The sequence below is a fragment of the Magallana gigas genome, chromosome 1 (genome assembly GCF_963853765.1).
Source record: "Magallana gigas chromosome 1, xbMagGiga1.1, whole genome shotgun sequence".
Classification (NCBI taxonomy): domain Eukaryota; kingdom Metazoa; phylum Mollusca; class Bivalvia; order Ostreida; family Ostreidae; genus Magallana; species Magallana gigas.
In genome coordinates this window covers 63,935,668-63,956,806 of record NC_088853.1, presented here as the reverse complement: position 1 = coordinate 63,956,806, position 21,139 = coordinate 63,935,668, and the positions used below count along the sequence as shown (strand labels likewise).

The window sequence follows — 21,139 nt, the reverse complement described above, 5'->3', positions numbered from 1 at the left end:
TGTAGATCAATAAATTTAATTCCAAACCAAAGAAAATGGTGGTGGGGGGGGGGGGTCGCACTTTGACGATTATTTATAATTGTAAAGGGAGCCGGGGGAAAGGGGGGGGGGGGGGGGGTCCTGTAGGTCCTAGGAGTTAATGAACATTAGTCGGCTATTTTTTTTTTATCCAAATGAATTAAATTTTTTATTCTATTTTTATCAATTTACTATAGAAAGGTTGGGGTCTCTATCTTAATAGTTCGTAAATATAGCTTTGGAAATAAATTATATTAATTAGTTGCTGCTTTTAACTGAACAAAAATGATTTTAATAAATGTAAATGTAAACAGAGCAAATGACAAGAATTAGACCCACAAGAACTAGTCTTTACACATATTTTCACCATGCATCGGACATCGTCCGATGCATGGTTAATATGCGTCCGATGCATGGTTAATTAGCGTCCGATGCATGGTGAAATGATTAAATTTTACAAATTGAACGCTACAATTAATTGACTATATTTGAAATGCTATTTTTATTAAAATTTGGTTCAAAATTTGTCCTTTTCACTTTATGGATCAAATACTAAAGCATGTGTACAACAATATGTAAAGAAAGATAACTCTAATGTTTTGATGATTCATAAAATCCCGGCACGTTACCTTTCAAAGATGGCGAAATTGACGTCACTCGAAGGTCAGTGTAGTGCGTTTTTACGAAACACGTGATACAAAAAATCGCGATCGTTTTTGTGTGTAGGTCTTGGACTTTAAAAATGTTTAGAAGAAAACACGAACTCATGATGAGTATTTTGTATGTTTATTTCTGAAATCGTCCGATCCAAGGTATGTGTCCGATGTATGGTGAAATCACCCTATAATGAAATGAGTTTTGAATCGGCTTTCTGTTATTTTTTATTATTTATTACTTGTGTGGATTAACTTTACTCATTTTGGATTATATATATATATATATATATATATATATATATATATATATATATATATATATATTGTCACAGACTGGCCGTGCTGATTGTCAGAAAGAATAACTAGTTGAATAATTAACCACATTTTATTACTGTTCAATACATTTGGTTATACTTGTAATTCAGTTTTTTACATAGAATTATATTTAAGTTTTTGTATGTCACTTATTGGCTGGTCCGTAATGGCGGCCTCGGCGGGCTCACAAAACCATCCGTCCGTGTATCCGTGTAAGACAGGCCAAAGTTCGTGACTTGTTGAATGATGAATGTTTATGGTGGTTCCATTTTCTGAAGGCTGACTCCCTTGAATAATGAATACTGCAATACTGGAATACTGGGATCTATTAATAGTATACATTTCATAACTGTATATACCATACATTAGGGTTATATTCTATGCACGTTTTTTCCACATACATATACATTACTTTACACATATACTTTACATGTATTTACTTGTATTATACATGCATACTTTTACTCATGTTTTACTTATATATTTTTATACTTGTACTTTACACATACTATATATATTATACAAATAGCATGTTTACTTATACACTGAATTCACGCAATTACTATACACACTTTTTACAATGTTTACGGAGCATTGTTACTTTACAGTTACTTTGTATACTTTATAAACATTACCAGTTTTTATGTACTTAAACAATATGGTAAGTTTAAAACAACTTTATGGAACAAATGAACAAAAACACAAAAAGGAACTTGGCTGTCATTGCAACTGAAATTAACAATAAACAAACTTTAAAATAAAACTCTCTTACTCAGAAGTGAGAAGAACCTGGTTAGAAAATACTCAGATGTAAATAATTTGTTGGACAAACTCTATTACAGGACAGCATGTCCTTCTCAGGTGCCTGCTACGCCCAAACTGACTACACTAGTACGGGTATTTAAATGCCTAACCAGTTGAGTGAGTTTAACGTACTAAAAATAAATCTATGGACACCTGATGTGATAAAAAATAGATATACAGGTAAAAACTATGGTAAACAGTTTGGAACTTAAATGTGACAATCCTTCCCCCTTAAAGAAGTACGGAGTACTTTAGAAAACCATTTAAGGTACGAACACTTTCATACACAAACAACAAATGAACAAACTCAATTGATACATTTTATTTATCTACACAACTACGCAAGAGTCTCTTTGCATCGGTTTCAATGTTCACTGAGAATCAGAGACGACTTAAGAAATCGGCACCAACATTCTCTTTTCCTCGGATAGAGACAATGCGAAATCTGTATGGCTGCAACGCTAATGACCATCGCATAAGTCTAGAATTCAGGAGTTTGGAACTGTTTAAATAAACCAATGGTTGGTGATCCGTTTTTAAAATAAATTCACGACCATACAAGTATTTGTGAAATTTCTGAATTGCCCACAGTATTGCAAGACATTCCCTCTCGATTGTCGAATAATTCTCTTCAGCTTTGTTCAGCTTCCTACCGATGTACGAAATAGGCTGTTTTTGATCTGAATCTTCCTGAAGTAGAACAGCACCGAGTCCACGGTCTGATGCATCCGTTTGCAGAATAAATACTTTTGACAAATTCGGAAGCTTAAGAATTGGGGATGATGTTAAGGCTTTCTTCAGGTTTTGGAATGAAATTTCTTGTGACTCTGTCCACTGTATTTTGTTTGGGGAAAATTTCCGAGTAAGATCCGTTAGTGGTAGTGATATATGAGCACAGTTTGGAATGAATTTCCGGTAAAAATTTACCAAACCCAGAAATGATCGTAACTGCTTCTTTGTAACTGGTCGATTTGCTTCCTGTACGGCGCGAACTTTATTAGGATGTGGTTGCACCATTTCCTCTCCAACAATGTGTCCAAGGCACTCCAATTTACTGTAAGCTATGACACATTTACTCGGTTTGGCTGTCAAATTGGCTTCTCTAAGTCGCTGCAAAACTTCTGTAAGAGATACAACATGATCTTCAAACGTCATGGAGTAGATCAAGATGTCATCAATGAAGTTCTCTACATTTGATAAATCTTGAAGAACTAATCGTATTAATCTACAAAAAGTTGCAGGTGCTGTAACTAAACCAAACGGCATTTTCGTATACTGAAATAATCCAAGGGGTGTTTGAAAAGCTGTTTTTGGTCGAGATTCTACAGATAAGAGAACTTGCCAATAACCTTTTGATAAATCTAGCCGTGAGAAATACGCATGTCCCGCCAATTTCGAAAACATCGCATCTACGTTTGGCATTGGCTCTGCATCGAATACTGTTATTTTGTTTAACGAACGAAAATCAACACAAAACCGATACGATCCGTCTTTCTACACAACGAGAACTATAGGAGACGAATAAGGACTCTCTGATGGCTCGATAATGTTTAACTCTAACATCTTTTTAACTTCATCTTTTACAGTCTCTACCATTGAATATGGGAGTTGTCTGGGAGCAATCCTGACTAGTTTATCTGTTGTAGTTCTCACCTCATGGTTCAATACATTGGTTGAACCGGGCATGTCAGTGAATACATCTGTATACTCACGTAAAACTTCTTGGATGCGTTCTTGTTGACTCTCCTGGAGATCGGCGTTAGTGTCAACATTGAGATATGACTCACTCTTTGGAAAGCTGAAATATTCAATTGGTTGCTCATCATCGATAGTTTCGGCGGTGACTAATGAAAGGAGATTGCCATCTTCTGGATCACGTTCTACATATTGTTTCAAAAGATTGATGTGAAACGTCTTACTTTTCCCATTTACGTCAATCTCATAATCAACTCTGTTAAGCTTATTGCGAACTACAAATGGTCCTTTCCACTGCATAAACAGTTTGTTGCTATCTGTCGGGAGCAAAATAAGAACCTTTTCTCCTGCCTTTAAACAGCGACTTCTGGTCTTCTTGTCATAATTTTTCTTGTATCGTGCTGATGATTCCTCAAGGGTTCGATGAGCTAATTCACACGTAGACTCCAGTCTGTCTCGCAAATCAAGAACATATTGGTAAGTTGTCTTTATTTCAGGATCCTTGATTTCCTTTGTCCAGAGTTCCTTCAGGATCGTCATTGGCCCCCTTACAGGTCTGGCATATACTAAATCAAATGGTGAAAACCCAAGACTATCTTGTGGAACATCTCTATACGCAAATAGTAATGCTGGCAAATATTTGTCCCAGTCTTTAGGCCGGTCAATACACATTTTTTTCAGCATCTGTTTTAGAGTTCCATTGAAGCGCTCGACTAACCCATTACATATAGGATGGTATGGGGTTGTGGTCAGTTGTCTCATGGATATAAGCCTGCTTACTTCCTTCATCAAAGCTGACGTAAACTGGCTTCCCATATCAGTGAGCATTTCTTCGGGGACACCTATTCGGGAAATTATCTCAACCAAGGCTTCGGCAACGCGTTCTGTGTCGATTCCTGCCAATGCAATTGCTTCTGGGTATCTAGATGCATAATCAACAAGCGTCAAAATATATCTATTACCTTTGTCGGTTGGTGGATGTAAGGGACCCACAATATCTACAGCCACTCTTTTGAATGAAACGTCTATTAACGGCATTTTGACTAGAGAAACTTTGGATACTCGTCCTTTTGGTAGCGTCCGCTGACATGTATCATACGAACGGCAGAATCTTTTTATTTCTGATTTCATTCCAGGCCAGTAGAACTCCGTTAGGATTCTGTTAATAGTCTTACTGGTAGCCAAGTGTCCTGACATGATTGATTCATGGGCTAGCCTGATAACTGTATTCCTGTATTTTGATGGAACAATCAGCTGAATGTATGTTTTGTCACCTTTAAATTCCCTGTACATTAGCCCATTTTTAGAAAACCAGGTAACCTTTCCATCTCGGGATGTTTTACGCTCCTTTACATTCTCACGTATAACAGATAAAGTTGGGTCAACCTCTTGTTCTCGGTGAATATCATCTGGTTGAATATCATCTACCACAATATCAGGAACTTTAAGAGGAGGATGAGGCTTTTCTTTCTCTCTTCTCTGTTGTCTTGTTTCTACTGCAAGAACAGACTCCCACTCTGGATTTGGATCGTAAGGCTTCCTTGCTTCACTAACTTCACCAATAATGAGATCAAATACTGGATTATCCATGCACCAGACATTGTACTTACCTGTCAAATATGGAGAATCAATATCTATCTTGGCGACAGGGACTACCCTCTTTGTACTGTCAGCAAGAACACAAGTTACATGCTCACCTGTAAAATGATCTTTCAAAACCAAACTTTTTCTTACCACAATGTTTTTGCATCCAGTGTCACGCAGTAATGTAACAGGTCGTCCATTAACATAACCAGCTGATAGAGGTAACTGCTGAGTTTTGCTATGACACGCTGATGTAAGAATCATGTTATCATTTTTACTCACCCAAGAATCAAGTGGTGGGTTATTAGTGACTATCAAAGCACTGCAATTAATGACTGATTGCTCATGGTCCTCTGCATCGTTGAGAACGGCTCCAGAAACAGAAAACTTACTTTTTCCTTTTGTAGGACAGTTGGGTGCTATGTGGCCCTTCCGTTCACAAAGATAGCACTTCCGCTCTGATATTGGTACGAACGGTTTTTGTTTTTCCATCTGAGGGTTCTTACCATTTTTAACATTATCCTTACCTTTCACATCAATACTTAGTTGTTTCCTGAAAGATTTTTGACAGAGATTTAACGCATTAGTGTTTCGAGATTCTGAAAACTGATCTGCAAGTTTGCACAATTCATCTGCTGTCTTTGGTACGTTTTGGCGCAGAAAAGTTGTTAGTTCTTGGTTACAAACATGCAAAATTTGGTCTCGTAGCATCAAATCAAATAATCCATCTACAGTGCTTGGTATCTTGGACATTTCGATCCATCTTGTAAGATATGATCCGAGCCTTACCGTAAATTGTGAAAACGTCTCACCTGGTTCAGGTCTACTGGATCTGAACTTTCTCTCATATCGTCGAAGAAGAGCTGACTTTAGTTCGTCATAATTTTGAGCAGTTTCGGAAGACATTAAAGCGTACACATCTAATGCTTTCCCACACAATAACGCACTAAGACTAGTTGCCCACGTATTCCTATCCCAATGTTGAACTGTAGCGTACCGCTCAAACCGTCTAAGATAACTGTCCATTTCATCATGTCTTTCATCAAACGGCGGAATTTTAGGCATTCTTGCTTTAATACCCGAATCTGTATCTACACTTTTAACATTACCTTGACTCATCTTCATCTCAAGTTCAAGCTTACTTTCTATTTCTTTCAATTTCACTGCCTGATCCAATGTCTCTAATTCTAATCTATATGCTCTCTCTTCCTTCTCTCTTTCTCTCAAAAGAATTCTCTCATCTCTCAGCCTATCTTGCTGCTCTTTTACATAATCTTTCAACTCTTGATCAGTGTAACCTAATTCTTTTCCCGCTGCTATGATTTCGCTCAAACTTTCGCTTGACATAGTGGTTAAATATTGCTGGCAGACAATTCAACATAAAAAAGGTAGACAAACGACAGACTTTTACTTTGACCTTCACTACAAATACTCTACTATCAACAACTGACAGACTGTGACCTTGACTTTCACTACAATGTTCTACTATCAAGGGAGTATTGTAAAAGTAGTCACTACAGAATATCTACTTTAAAGCAAAAACATGATATCTCACATTTGGGCGACACAGTACCTATAGATGACTAACTAAACAGTTTTTGAATATAAACTTTACCGTTTAAGTCTGTAATCAAACAGCTGAAACTTCACTTTCCTGACCAGATCCTCAAACTCACATTCCAAGGAAGGACAGTTCTTGTTGATGAATTCACTTTTATCCCACTTCTGACACCAATTGTCACAGACTGGCCGTGCTGATTGTCAGAAAGAATAACTAGTTGAATAATTAACTACATTTTATTACTGTTCAATACATTTGGTTATACTTGTAATTCAGTTTTTTACATAGAATTATATTTAAGTTTTTGTATGTCACTTGTTGGCTGGTCCGTAATGGCGGCCTCGGCGGGCTCACAAAACCATCCGTCCGTGTATCCGTGTAAGACAGGCCAAAGTTCGTGACTTGTTGAATGATGAATGTTTATGGTGGTTCCATTTTCTGAAGGCTGACTCCCTTGAATACTGAATACTGCAATACTGGAATACTGGGATCTATTAATAGTATACATTTCATAACTGTATATACCATACATTGGGGTTATATTCTATGCACGTTTTTTCCACATACATACACATTACTTTACACATATACTTTACATGTATTTACTTATATTATACATGCATACTTTTATTCATGTTTTACTTATATATTTTTATACTTGTACTTTACACATACTATATATATTATACAAATAGAATGTTTACTTATACACGGAATTCACGCAATTACTATACACACTTTTTACAATGTTTACGGAGCATTGTTACTTTACAGTTACTTTGTATACTTTATAAACATTACCAGTTTTTATGTACTTAAACAATATGGTAAGTTTAAAACAACTTTATGGAACAAATGAACAAAAACACAAAAAGGAACTTGGCTGTCATTGCAACTGAAATTAACAATAAACAAACTTTAAAATAAAACTCTCTTACCTCAGAAGTGAGAAGAACCTGGTTAGAAAATACTCAGATGTAAATAATTTGTTGGACAAACTCTATTACAGGACAGCATGTCCTTCTCAGGTGCCTGCTACGCCCAAACTGACTACACTAGTACGGGTATTTAAATGCCTAACCAGTTGAGTGAGTTTAACGTACTAAAAATAAATCTATTGACACCTGATGTGATAAAAAATAGATATACAGGTAAAAACTACGGTAAACAGTTTGGAACTTAAATGTGACATATATATATATATATATATGTGTGTGTGTGTGTGTGTGTGTGTGTGTGTGTGTGTGCACCATTTTGCAGCGGCATTTAAATATAAGCTTTAAGAGTTTCTTATTAGCGGTAAAACAGAAAAAGATAAACTTACATAATCCACAAAAACGGACCCTACAGATAGTCTGGCATTAAATGGCAAAGACGCTGCCTCTAACAAACTCAGGACGTTTGGTCTATAGAAGTTTGTTATAAGGAATTCCTGCTCTTTAGAATGATCCCATGATGTTTGCATGAACTATAATTTTTGGAAATTAAAAACAAAGTGTCAGTAGGCAAGAAATTAATGTGTTTAGAGCTTAACAGATTGGGGGATATATCAAACAATAATATAGCAACAGTGTATTATTTTAAAGTATCGTAATAAAGAATTGATAAAAAAAATTATAAACAAAAAAATCATGTAGAAAATAATATTTTTGCAACAAATACTTACATAATATATATATATAATTCTAATGTTATACAAGTATGTTTTAAGTAGATAGATAGATAGATTGTTTTTTTAGTTAATCTTACTAGGGTGTCGTTTTTTATCTCCACTCAAAATCTTTCGGAGACATGCCCCTTAATGATTTTTAATGGAGTTTCTTTTCTAAGCATTTTTGCTTTGCTCAAGTTTAAACGTACTTATTGTACTAGTTTTTTCATCCAATATGCAAGGTGCGTAAAACTTTGTAGTTTTACCGCTTGGAGAAAACTTTGACGATTTAATCCGTGGCTCGGCATCAGTGGCTCGGCGTTCTCCAATACAAAAAGCGTTAGGTTCTAAAAATGATAGATGGATATATAAAATATATGTCTATATCTTTCGGTTCTTACGTTAATATTAAAAGGTAAAGATAGAAGTTTTTGTAAAAAGATGCACAATTTTTAAACCAATAGCATAAAGCTTAAAAATATAATAATACTTGAGAAAATTTAAACTCTTGGACTGTTGACACAGTCCACTGACCATCGCTAATATACTGCACCAGCAGCAAATTACTCACAGGAACTGCTTTTTCACAAAACGTTTGTATGGCATTCGCCTTTTCCATAAAGAGAGTCACTCAGCAGGTTTTACTCAAATGCACGGGATAAAGAGGATTCTTAATAGTCAAAAAATCTTTGACAACATTGGTGCACTTATTGCTAGCATTTCATTTTCAAGAGCGTTATCTTGCTAGACAATTCTTATCATTGGAGTTAGGAGAGAGCGGTTGTTCCGCAGGGGACACGGAAGAAGTGGTAACTATTGGAACAGGTGAATTATAAACTTGGTATACTTCAAACGTAGAATGTGCGTCTAAAAGAGGGATGCGAACAATGGTCGTTTTCAACAACAGTTGTACATTCAAAATATTTATAGAAAACCCATATGTCGCAATTCAGTCATATTCTCTAACTTAGAGGCAAGTACGCTAAGATCCAGTATCAAATGGTTGATTGATTGTCAATTTTCCGAAATTAGTTCCCGATTTTGTTTAATAACAGTTATGCTTTTCTGAATAACATGAGAAATGCGTTGCTTATTTTTTGTCAAAGTTCCAACTTGATTTGAGAACAAATATACTTTACTAATAATTCTTCAATCATGTATCTAGCTATTCCCACGCTTAGTCATTATGACATAAAGACGTAAATATCGTCCGGATTTTAAAATCCACGGGGGGGGGGGGGGGGTATTTACGAGTTTACCAAAACTGATACAGTGTTTTCAAAAGACCCTTAGTCTTACTGCTCCTTGATTTGGGACTCTTGACCTCCTCAATTGACATGTCTTCGTCCAAATTTGACCGTACGTCACCATGCATAGTCTCATCGGTTTCAATGTCGTCGGGGTCAGGTTTCAACTGATCACCAAGTTCGTTTGGCTTATCAGCTAAACGTTCTTCCCTATGTCTTATTTGTCTCTGTAGTTCGGCCAGTGGTATGTCATCCTCATCGGAGGAGTCCGTCCTTTCGTCTCGGAACTTGTCATTGAGAGCTTCTGGCCCTTCGTCTTCGATTGTGAAGTCCATGATCCTTAGGACGAAGATTAGAAGAATCAAGACTCCGATTTCGTACATCTTGTCGCTTACATCCGGTCCTGTCTCTGTGCAAATATCATAGTCATCAGTCAGCAGTGAGTAATCTAACCGAGAGAGGAGGTCAGCACAAGAGTTCTCTGTACCTGCAACATAATCTACGGTACAGTCATACCCAGCTATACACATTGCCCACAGCTGGATTTTCTTGTTTTGCATGGGGGATTCCAAGACATACTTCAGTGGTTTGTGATCTGTGCGGATGATAAAAGGAGCTCCATGCAAGTACGCGTCCAGTTTTTGCAGTGCATAGTAGATAGCGTAAGCCTTTTATTCAACAACAGACCATCGTGTCTGTGTGTCACTGAGTTTGTGGGACAGGAAGAAGAGAGGTTTCTCATTTCTTACGTTGGGGTTATCAGGGGGATCAGCACAAGGTTGAGTCAAGCATGCCCCAATAGCATTTTTTCTCGCATCCGTATACAGTATGCAACCTTTGTTTGGGTCCGGATACGCAAGGAGCGGCACTGTACTCAAGTATTTCTTCAGTTTCTCAAATGCAGCGGTACACTCCTCTGTCCACTTTAACCTGGCATATTTTCATGTAAAAGCCGTCAGTGGTTCTGCAACCTGTGAGTACTGGGGAACAAAACATCGATAGTATCCAGTCATGCCAATAAACGACCGTCCATCGCGGACACATCGAGGCTGGGCCAACCCTTTGATAACTTTAACTTTCTCTGGGTCGGGCTGAATACCTTGACCGTTGATGATAAAGCCTAGATAATTGGTTAGATTTTGATAAAAGGAGCATTTCTTTAACTTCAATTTAAACCCGTTGTGTCGTAACCTATCAAATATCTGTTGGAAGATGTTGACGTTGCACAGCGTCTGTCGACAAGATGATCACGTCATCAAGAGAAGCTGTTTTAAAGTTCTAATCCCTGTAGAAACACTGCCATTAAATTTTGAAAAATTGCTGGAGCATTGCATAATCCAAACGGCATGACATTAAACTGGAAAAGTCCACGATGACAGGCAAATGCCGTTTTTTATTTTGATTCCTCGTCCATGGCCGCCTGCCGGTAGCCACTTATTGAGTCCAGCGTAGAAAAGTACTTAGCCTGGCCTAATTGTGCGAGGATACCATCTATCATTGGCAAGGGAAATCCCTTCTTCCTGGTGATGTTGTTTAAGGCACTGTAATCTACATAGGGTCGGTTGCTCCCATCTGCTTTCTTTACAATTACCATCGGGAAGGACCATGGGGATACTGATCGTTCTATCACCTTCGCTGCGAGCATCTCATCAACTGCCTGGGAAATTATTCTTCGTTTAGTCAAAGGAGCGCGGTATGGTCGCTTCCGGATTCGGTTATGGTCACCAGTGTCTATAGACATCTTGACGGTATGGGTCCGTCCTAAGTCAGCGTCTGACTTCGCAAATAAGTCAATATTCTGTTCAAGTAAATTTTTAACCAAAAGCTGAAATTCGTCAGGTGCCTTAAAATCGAGTCTGTAAAGCGTTTATTTCCGGTATCGGATACGGATCCGAGTTGCGCGGGTCTTCAACACGTTGATCTGTAATCTACTCGCCCCGGGCCACAACGGCACCTCGTCTTAAAACCATACACTTACCTGTGGTGTTAACAACGATCACCATTGAACGATTTTTTTTGTTCCTTGGGGCTACCGCTTTACAGACCAGTAATCCTGGATTTAATGACAGAAATCTGCGATCAAGACCGAAATTTCAAATTCGCGGGAGCGATAATTACTACCAACCTCTACCGGTACTTGTACTGCTGTCTGGGGTTTTATTTTAACTTTACCCGTGGTTCGTAGCAGGGAAGATATGCACAAATCAACATCCAGTGGTACGATAGTATCATTAATTTTCAGTGAGGCCAGTCTGCAATTCGTACCCTTTTCTACGGAGGAGATGTGCACATCCTCCTACAGGGGCACATACGCATTTTTAATTCTTAATGATTTTAAGCCAAAATTCAACCTAACCAATCACGTCCAAGGATAACATTTCCGGACATTGAGCGTTTTACATAAAAATCTTGTACAACACTATTTCCGCCAATAATTAAAGACATTCTAGCAACTCCATCTATGTCTAGTAGTGAACCATCCACACCCATTAAATTAAGTCCTTTTCTTTGTAGTTCGGTTTGTATTTCAGTGAATCGTAAATTTTCTATATAAGGATGTTGTTTACTCAGGGTTTGAGTTCTCAAATGCGGATTGTTAAAAAGTTCAATTTCATGAGTAAAACTTGTTTTAAATACAAAAAGTATTTATGAAATGAATTATTTCTTATATTTACTAAATTATGGAATTAAGCTCTGACAAAGTTTGACTTTTAGCATATCAGAGGAAATTCGGACTAAATTTGTCATATTTTGTTTTCCACTAAAATATTTTTGGAGGCAATACAATATTTAAAGTTAAGATTTTATTTGTTTTTAAGCATATTTTAAATTAACCTGATAAGCTTTTAGGTGCTTTTCCTGAACCCTTTTTCTGCCAACATGTATCAGTGGACACTCTAAAACTAGATTGTTCTGCAAAATGATCAATATTAAACAGTACACATACGACTTGTGTTCATTTAAAGTCATGTACAAAAAATCTTCTGTTATTTCATAAGTAAATAAGAACAACTAATATATTTTGCATACGTTACATATTTACAAAACCTACAAAAATTATTGACGTCATACTTCACCATTAAACATGTTTTAATGTCATTCTGGAATTAATACCGGGTACATAAAACTTTTATATCAGATCAACTAGTTTCTCATATATTTTACCAGTATCAATTGACGATGGCTTTGAAACCTCCTCCTGCAAAAACCTTTCCTCCGATACGGACACTACATCCTCAGTAACTTTTCCGATTTAATTTTCCCTTCTCTTCAGAGTTTTGTGATTTATACAATGTACGTTCATGGCAGAAAAGATATTTTAAAGTTGTGTTTCTCCAATTCCAGCATGCACCATTCCTTTAAAGTATACACTATACAGGAAGGAATTACCCATCGTTTTTACGTATTTTTATTTTGATAACTTTCTTATTCATTGTATATGTTAGTATACACATTTGATTAATATGTAAAAGTGGTTACAGCACAGTCTTCATTCTAATTTACAAGATTTTAGAAGTTTAAAAAATTGAGATTTTGGTAAAGACAGATGTGAAGAAAGATTTAGGCTCTTTAGGATTGAAAAATTAATTGATTTTAATATTAGCAATTATATAGTTTCATTCACTTTTAATTAGAATGATAAATAATGCAGACTTGGAAATGGAAATGCCTTTTATCGATCACTGATATGATTGATGAATTATTAAGAAAATAAACAAAAGATGATGGAAACAGAACTTAGAATGAACTAAAAATTAGATTATCATAAATTAAGACAAAAAGTATCCCTGTAGCAATCTTTGTATTTATATCAAAAGCTCATCGGCCTCTGATATTATTCCCAGTGTGATGTGTCTTTCCAAGGTAAACCTTGCTTATAAATCCACAATCTGGACATTGGACATACACAATTCCACCCCTGCGAGATGAAATTCATACTTTCAGGAACTATTATGAACCGTTCATGAAGTTTCATGACATATTCATGAATGGCTCATGACTGGTTCATAAAGATGGTTCATGAATTTTATTCATGAATATATTCATAAAGTGTAATTCATGAACAAATGATGAATACATATGAATAATGGTTAAATTTGTACTTTTTTGAAAATATTTTTAGGACGAATCAACTGGAATGAACATTCATGAACTTTCATGAACACTTAATTGACACCATTTGAAATTCAGAAAAAAGCAGTTTCTAAGAACATACATGAGTTTTCGAAAGTACACACCAATATAAATCTTTTTTCTTGAAAATTTGACAGTACCTGTACAGATTTATAATACATTTAAGATTTCTCCTGCTTGATGTTTTTATGGTTTAATACAATTTGTTGTCGTTTAAATCTGTTAATTCAAATATGTAAACAAATAAATTGAACTTAAACATACTGGTATGTTATGTTGCTAATATGTTCCCCATGCTGTAGGAGCGGACACAGGTATATTATTGGAGCAATCATAGCAATGACTTCCCCAATGAAACATCACACAGATTCTTTACTTATTTCCATATAAAAAAGCAATTTCTACAGAAATTCAAATCACAATCCTTTATTTAATGTATTTCAACAAACTTGCCAAAATGAACTTTTACATGAACATTTGTAGTGCATTTTGTTAATTCATCAACCATGAAAAATACAGTTCAGCAACAGTAAATTTATATAACTTTTTGAATAATGGTTTAATTTAGTCTCTGAAAAATTTATATATTTGTAATTCATTAAACATCCTATTGAAATCTGTAAAATAGTACATTGCCAGGTAAAAAAAATGTTGAATTACAGTGTCAGTACATATTTGCCTAATGATTTTGTAAGTTTTTCATTTAAATTCAGTGATCTGAACTCAAACAACTCTATTGTTAAATGTAATTGTCATTTTACTTTACAAACTGTGGAAAACCAACTATCTCTATAAATCAAGAAATATTGGCAAAACCATGAATCTGACAGGGCATAATATCCCAATGAAAATTGACTGTCTTTTCCTAAAATATACCTAACTGAAAAAGTGTGTTGTATTGTGTTATAAAACATGAAAGATTCTAAGGATGCTGATAATTGTAACTATGCTTAGTGAGACATCCTTATATATGTGATACAAAATAAACAATCACAAAACAATACTTTTATGATTTAAAAAGTAATACGCCAAAGAAAACCAAGAAAACTATATAGAATCTTTTTGTTTTGCTAACCTGTGTTGAGTCACATTTGTTATTAATAATTCATTTTTCCCCAAAAAATACCAAAACATTAAATTGTCGACAAAAAACTCCCAACTGAAAGGACACAGAACCCTGTACAAAAAAGGGTCAATGAAACAGCTGATAACAGTAAAATATGTGTACACATAAAAAAAAAATCTTCCCTCTTGAAATGAACATTTATAATGATAAAAAATGGGATCCAGAACTTTTATTTGAAAATGGCATGTCCATGAGAATTTGGCATCCTAACAATGAACTTATCTGTGATAGTGTCATCTTTGACATCAACATACCATAAATTTTCTTCAAGTTCTTCAACTAGAATCAATTCACAAATTTGGTCAATATTCACACTTGCAAAATGTTTCCCAACATTCAAAATACCATCCTCTTTCAGTTGCATTGGTAGTACAAGAGCATACACAAGTTCAGTTTTTAAATGTAAAACAAAATAAAGCACAACAACAAGTTTTCTGCTTTTCGTTATAAAGACACTGCATGTTCTCCTCTTCATACGAGCATAACTTTGAGAATAAAACTTTTTGCCATGGAGAAGAATTCTTTCTACTTTTTTTTATCTCTGAGGTATCCTCAGCACAAAACGATCTCATAATGAAAGATTCATATGCATCATTGGGAATTTTACGCAAGGCCCCTGCAACTTCACAATTCAACATACATTTGGTACATTTCCATAATCTTTCTTTTAAAGTCAATTGAAGATTGTTTCTCAAAACAGTTTGTGCCTCCTTCAGCCTCATTACCTGATGCGTTATATTCCCAGTTCCATGCACTGATTTTGTAATCATAGAATTGCAGTCTTCAAATGGGAAACAGCTCCATGCCCACAATGGACCAAGAAGTTGAACATAGTCTACATAATGGAACCCAATGTTATGCACGTTAAGTCCACAGTTTCCTTGAGGGTACAAATCACAAAAATCTTGAAAAAACTTGCTAAGAATTCCTTCTGCTCTTCTAAGGTTTTCATTCGTTATATGATCACTTAACAGCATATAAATTCCTTCGGAAAGCAAAGCAAAATGATGCAAATAAATCTCTGGCAAAATTCCACATAGACATGGAAGGGCATAGTAAAGAAGCCATGCTTGCAATTCTATAGCTTTGAAATGAGTGTAATTTTGTTCCAGGTCTCGAGGTAATCTTTCCATACATTGTGGAGGCTGTATGCTATTCATTCGTTTTGAAATAATCTTTAAATGGTTCCCAACAAAGTAGTTACTTTTGCTTTCCGTTGCCGAGAACCATTTGTTCATGAGGCATTTAACAACACCAAGTAATGTTCCATGCATGTAGTCAGGGGGGCTTCCACTTACAATTGTGAAATCCTTCAGCTTCAGTAGAGCAGACTCTCCTCTGAAACCTTTTATTCGACTGTTTGGTGTGCTGTTCAACATGCAAAGAGATACATTGTCTTGATTTCGTTCTGGGTATTTGTCATTATTTTCTCGGAATGGGAAATTTCTGCAGTGTTCCTTTCCTTGTTTTAGTACTTTACCTGGATCTTCACAGGCTATGCAGGATTCACTTCCATTATATTGGGTCATATTTAGGACAGCAGCTTTAGCAGGTAAATCGTAGGTACCACAAATAACTTTCACTTTGACACTGGTTTCTTTATTATCTAATTCTACAACAATCCCTGCATCATACAAATTGTTAAAAACAGAGCACAGCGATCCCAAATATTGTTGCATTGGTGGTTTCCCTTTTCCTTGCCATATGCTTGCAAGTATAATATTTTCCCTTGCAAAACGCAAAGAAGGTGATAGTTCATTTATAGCAAAGAAAACAGGCCAAAGTTGTACTTTAGAAGACGAATAAAGACTCAATCCATCAGTATTCATTAAAACAGTAATATTGCAGTTGTGATAGAGGAATCCTCCTTCAGATAATAACTCTCTGTATATCCTTCCATCTGTTATATCAGTGATAAGGTGAGGGGTGTCTACATGTCTTTCCAATATTTGGCTTTTGTTTCGTTTAATATCATCCCATATTCCTGCAAATAAAACATTATGAAAGCTTTATAAATACCTGCAAGTTATACCACATCTTATCTCTTTGAATTTGGTAAAAACATGCTTTATAAATTCAGTAACTTTGATTTTACCATTTACATGGTTAAGTGTTTAAAAATATACTTTGACATAAATTCAAAATAAGCTAGTTTTAACATCTTCATTTTATTGGATAATTAAGGAATGAATTCAATATTTATTTGTTTTATACGATATAAAATGGTTTGGGGCAGTTTACGCATTATAAACCGCAAAGCGGTTTATAAAAAAGCGTAAACTATTTCAAACCATTTTATATCGTATAAAACTAATAAATATTGAATTCATTGCTTATCATTTTATTTGTTTACTCTTCATTGTCGATAAAAACGGTCATTTCACCTTTAAAATGACGTGAAATTGTACAAAATTCAAACGTAACGTCAGGCGTATTGATACGTTTCTGACGTTAGTCTTACTATGACGTAGGCAACATTCGTTATACGATATAAAATATTTTTTTTAGCCAATCAGAAAGCGCGTTACAACCAGAATTAAAAGCATCACATAGAGGGTTATCCACTTGTTCAACATGCTTAGATCAACTAGATGTGTCAACACCACAAATGCCCCAACAGGTGACCAAAATTTTAAATGCCAAATGTTTGAATTCAGAATAAGTTAAAAATCCCTAAAAATAAGAAAAATACTCATTCTCTTTTAAGTTCACCAGATATAACTCTTTGGACTGGAACCAAGTTCAAACTTGACCTGTGTTTTCTATCAATTAGCATTATTGGAAATATAAACTTTACATATACATCACTTCAAAAGTTAGAGAGCGGAAACTACGAATTTCCTATTTTTTCCTAAGTTCAAAAGGTATAACTTTGTCATATATCATCCAAACGGAACTGAATTTGAACCTGATCTGTATTTTCTTGTAAATAACCTACATCAGAACTATCAGCTTTATATATGCATCCCGTCAGGGAGCAAAAACTAAGGATTTTCTATTTTTTTCAAAGTTCAAGAGTTGTGCCGCACAACTCTGTCAAAAATCATCGGACTGGAACTAAATTCGCATTCAACCTGTGTATTCATACGATACATCCTTAATGATATTAAATTTGAGTTGAATGTGTGCAATGGTTGTGATAATGATGGTAAAGTGAATGATGATGGAATGACAAAAGGAAGGAGTGATGGAACAGGGTAATTCACTATATGCCCCAGCCATTTCATAGTTGGGGTATGAAAAGGGATCCTATACTCTTACTCTCTCTCCTCAAACAAACCAATTAATCAAAATTATATTTACCTGGAGATTGCAACAAGTTCTTCAACTGTCTTTCAACATTTGCATAGACAAAGCTCGCACATGCTTGTTTTGCTCTGTTAATTGTATTGCCTGCCTTGTATCGTGGACCCCCACATTCCCTGCATGTGTCAACATATGGATTGTTAGGGAAAACTCTATAGCACTTTTCGCAGTAATGTACTTCTGATGCAAAGTCTGCATCGAGAAATCCCCAAAGTTTTTCATAATTTAAGTTTCCTAAAGACTTGCACTCCGGGAACGCCTTTTGCATTGTACAAAGAACATCCTTTGAAGAAGAAGCAGAGAAATTATTTCTTAAAAAACATGACAATAAACACATTTCAACATTCAGGTCCTCATTATCGCTGAGCTGATCATTGTCCTCTTCGCTGCTAGAAGATAGTGAATTGGAGACATCACTGTCGGAGAAATCACTGTCGGAAAAATCACTGTCGGAGAAATCACTATCTAACTCAGAGCTGTTGGGCGTTTCTGTTGATATGTCTGCGTCACTCTGATCACAAGATGTATTTGCACCCTGGAGATTTTGGTGTGGTAATTTTGGATTATCACAATGTAACAGTTCTCTTGTCTGGATGTCTGAAATGTAACATCAGTTCAAAAGTTTAATTATAATAGTAACAACCTAAGGATGAATCGCGTCACGTGGTTGCCTTATAAATTTCTTTACATGGCAAGCATCAAAGTTTATACGGCAACATGGCGAAAGTAACATTATCTGACCTGATTTTTACACAAACGTTCAACCATACTTTTAATTTTTAAGCTCCAAAATATTTAGAGTGACCGCCCTTTGCCCGTGAAGTAATATTATGATCCTACAACAGCATCCATGTTTGCACAAACCACTGACGAGGAAGGTAAATAATTATAAAATTAAGCTATGAATTTGATTCTTATATATTATCTTTTGTTTGTTTACAAATCAAACTGTGAGTCCTCGAGAAAACAAAACACTTATTAGGCTCCGCCTCGCCTTCTATATGGACTTTACCAACCCCCCAAATTTCTGTAAACAGTCAGTAACAAACCTAATAAGTAATAGTAGTAAAATGTCCAAGGAATTTTTTCGAATCAAATATTTGCACAGAATATCAGAATTATCAGTCCAATTTAACTAGCGCATTTTTTTGCGCCGTAAATTGCAGTTTTTAATTATTATTACAATGTAGTGGGGGGGGGGGGGCAATTCCAAACAAACAATAATTTTATTTTGGTCTTGTTTCAGGACATTTATATCAAAACATTTAAAAGAGCTAATTCTGTTCTAATAATGAAATTACCTTCGAATTCTTCTTTGACCTCATTATCATCATCTTGAGTCTCTTCTTTAGTAAATTCGTAGATATTTTCATCAGTCAGTATAAATTTTTTCTTTTTGTAATGCAGTGTACTCCGGGGTACTTCAATTTCAGGGTCGTAAAGATACTGTTTTCTTCTTTTTTTCAATGGACCTGTAAAATAATAAAAAATTGAATGTTGAATATTTATTATATATAGCACATACATCAATTTTACACAGGGGGCTACTGTGCTTTCACATTAAGCCAAGTTATCTAAAAAGAAAAGGTATTTGTGCCACATTTAATTAGCTATAGTCTTGGGAAAAGAACAAAATCTAAAATCACTTCATTCTGAAGTCCAATTTAATTGCAGCATAATTCCATAAATGTAATCTATAGCAGAAATATCAAATGTTACGTCAATGATAATTCATTTCGTTGATTCTATAAATTTTACTCATGATTGAACTTTTTAAAAGCTCAAACCCAAGTAAACAACATCCATAAAAAGTCGTACTTTTTCCATGCATCGTATGTAAATGATACAACGTGGATCGCATGGTTGTGAAGTATCTGTGACATGATCCACATTCGTATTGTTTTCGTCCATTTTCCCATACTTCTTGGTAGTCAAAGTTGGCTTCTTGCTCCTCTGTTGAACTTGACGGTCCGTTTTTCGCGGCCGCCATATTGCCATTTAAACATACAAAACGAGGCTCTGACGCTCGGGGACGCGCATTGATTCATGATGTTAAAAAATCGTGAAGATAAAAAGTTTTTTTTTAACTCTCATATCAGTAAAATAAAAGGATACTTTTATCTGTAAAACAGGGGTTTAGATTTTTCTTCGTTACTCCTTTTCTATATAAAGTTCTTGAAAATTCGGAACTATTTTTTAACGCGGACGTACATTTTCTATGGACAAGACAAACAAGGCGCAAACTTGAACCGCGCGAGTCCTTGAAGATGTCGAGCAAGATTTATGCATTGATTGAGTGGGAGGATCAATACCTAAGCATCATCTGTGTGGACACTATATGCCAGCCCAGAAAGGAGATTACGGAATACAAAGCGGGGGAGTACATAAAGGCCAAATTTAAAGGCTCCATATACAGGGCAATCATCGCTGAGATAAGTCGTAAGTACAGTCTGTCCAAAATGGCCGCCGGCAACATCGTTATTTTCTATTAGCCCCCCTTTCCAAATAATAATAATATATGTATATATATACCTGTTTCCTGTCACCCGACATACACTATTTTTTACCCTCCGACCCTTAAAAGTTTTTTTGTGATCATGATGGCGATCGGTAACTTTGCCAGAATTTCCTCAGACAGAGATGTTAAGTTTTTAAGTCTTTGGAGTTCACAATCGTGTAAATTAACCTTATTCGCAATGATAGGTTTATTAAGATAAGAATGATAGTAAACAAAGCTACATCAATTAAATTGACCCTGTAATGAGGTAAATAACTTACACTATCTTATCTTTAGAAGTAAACTAATACGGGTGATGCAACAGCCTACTGTTCATTGGAAATTCCCAAAACGATGTTTATAATTTTATTAAATCCTAATATAACAGTGAGTTAATAACCTATTCTAAGTTAGTCATTCTGCAATAAATCATAATCAAAGTACTGAAAAGCGCTAACGTAGCTTGGTTCTAAGAAAATTTACTGTGTGCAGGCGTAGGCGGAAATGAGCCTTATTGAAATTTTGGTTTATGTTTAATGAATATC

General features: G+C 35.4%; 2 protein-coding genes and 2 long non-coding RNA genes across 4 annotated transcripts in view; 1 reads left to right on the top strand and 3 right to left on the bottom strand.

The window, feature by feature from the left end:
- LOC136274997 (ATP-dependent DNA helicase pif1-like) overlaps positions 1 to 21,139 on the bottom strand; it is a 423,530-nt gene that overhangs the window by 164,226 nt on the left and 238,165 nt on the right. The window lies entirely within an intron of this gene.
- LOC117685086 (fibropellin-1-like) overlaps positions 1 to 21,139 on the top strand; it is a 187,130-nt gene that overhangs the window by 136,050 nt on the left and 29,941 nt on the right. The window lies entirely within an intron of this gene.
- On the bottom strand, positions 1,761 to 7,738 carry LOC136274893 (uncharacterized). The gene is made up of 3 exons (XR_010713354.1): positions 7,572 to 7,738; positions 6,688 to 7,124; positions 1,761 to 1,778 (listed from the first exon to the last, which is right to left on the bottom strand). It is a non-coding gene; the product is annotated as an uncharacterized lncRNA (long non-coding RNA).
- Positions 14,230 to 21,012, bottom strand: LOC105321782 (uncharacterized). Its single transcript, XR_004597755.2, has 3 exons — positions 19,399 to 21,012; positions 18,095 to 18,694; positions 14,230 to 16,775 (listed from the first exon to the last, which is right to left on the bottom strand). It is a non-coding gene; the product is annotated as an uncharacterized lncRNA (long non-coding RNA).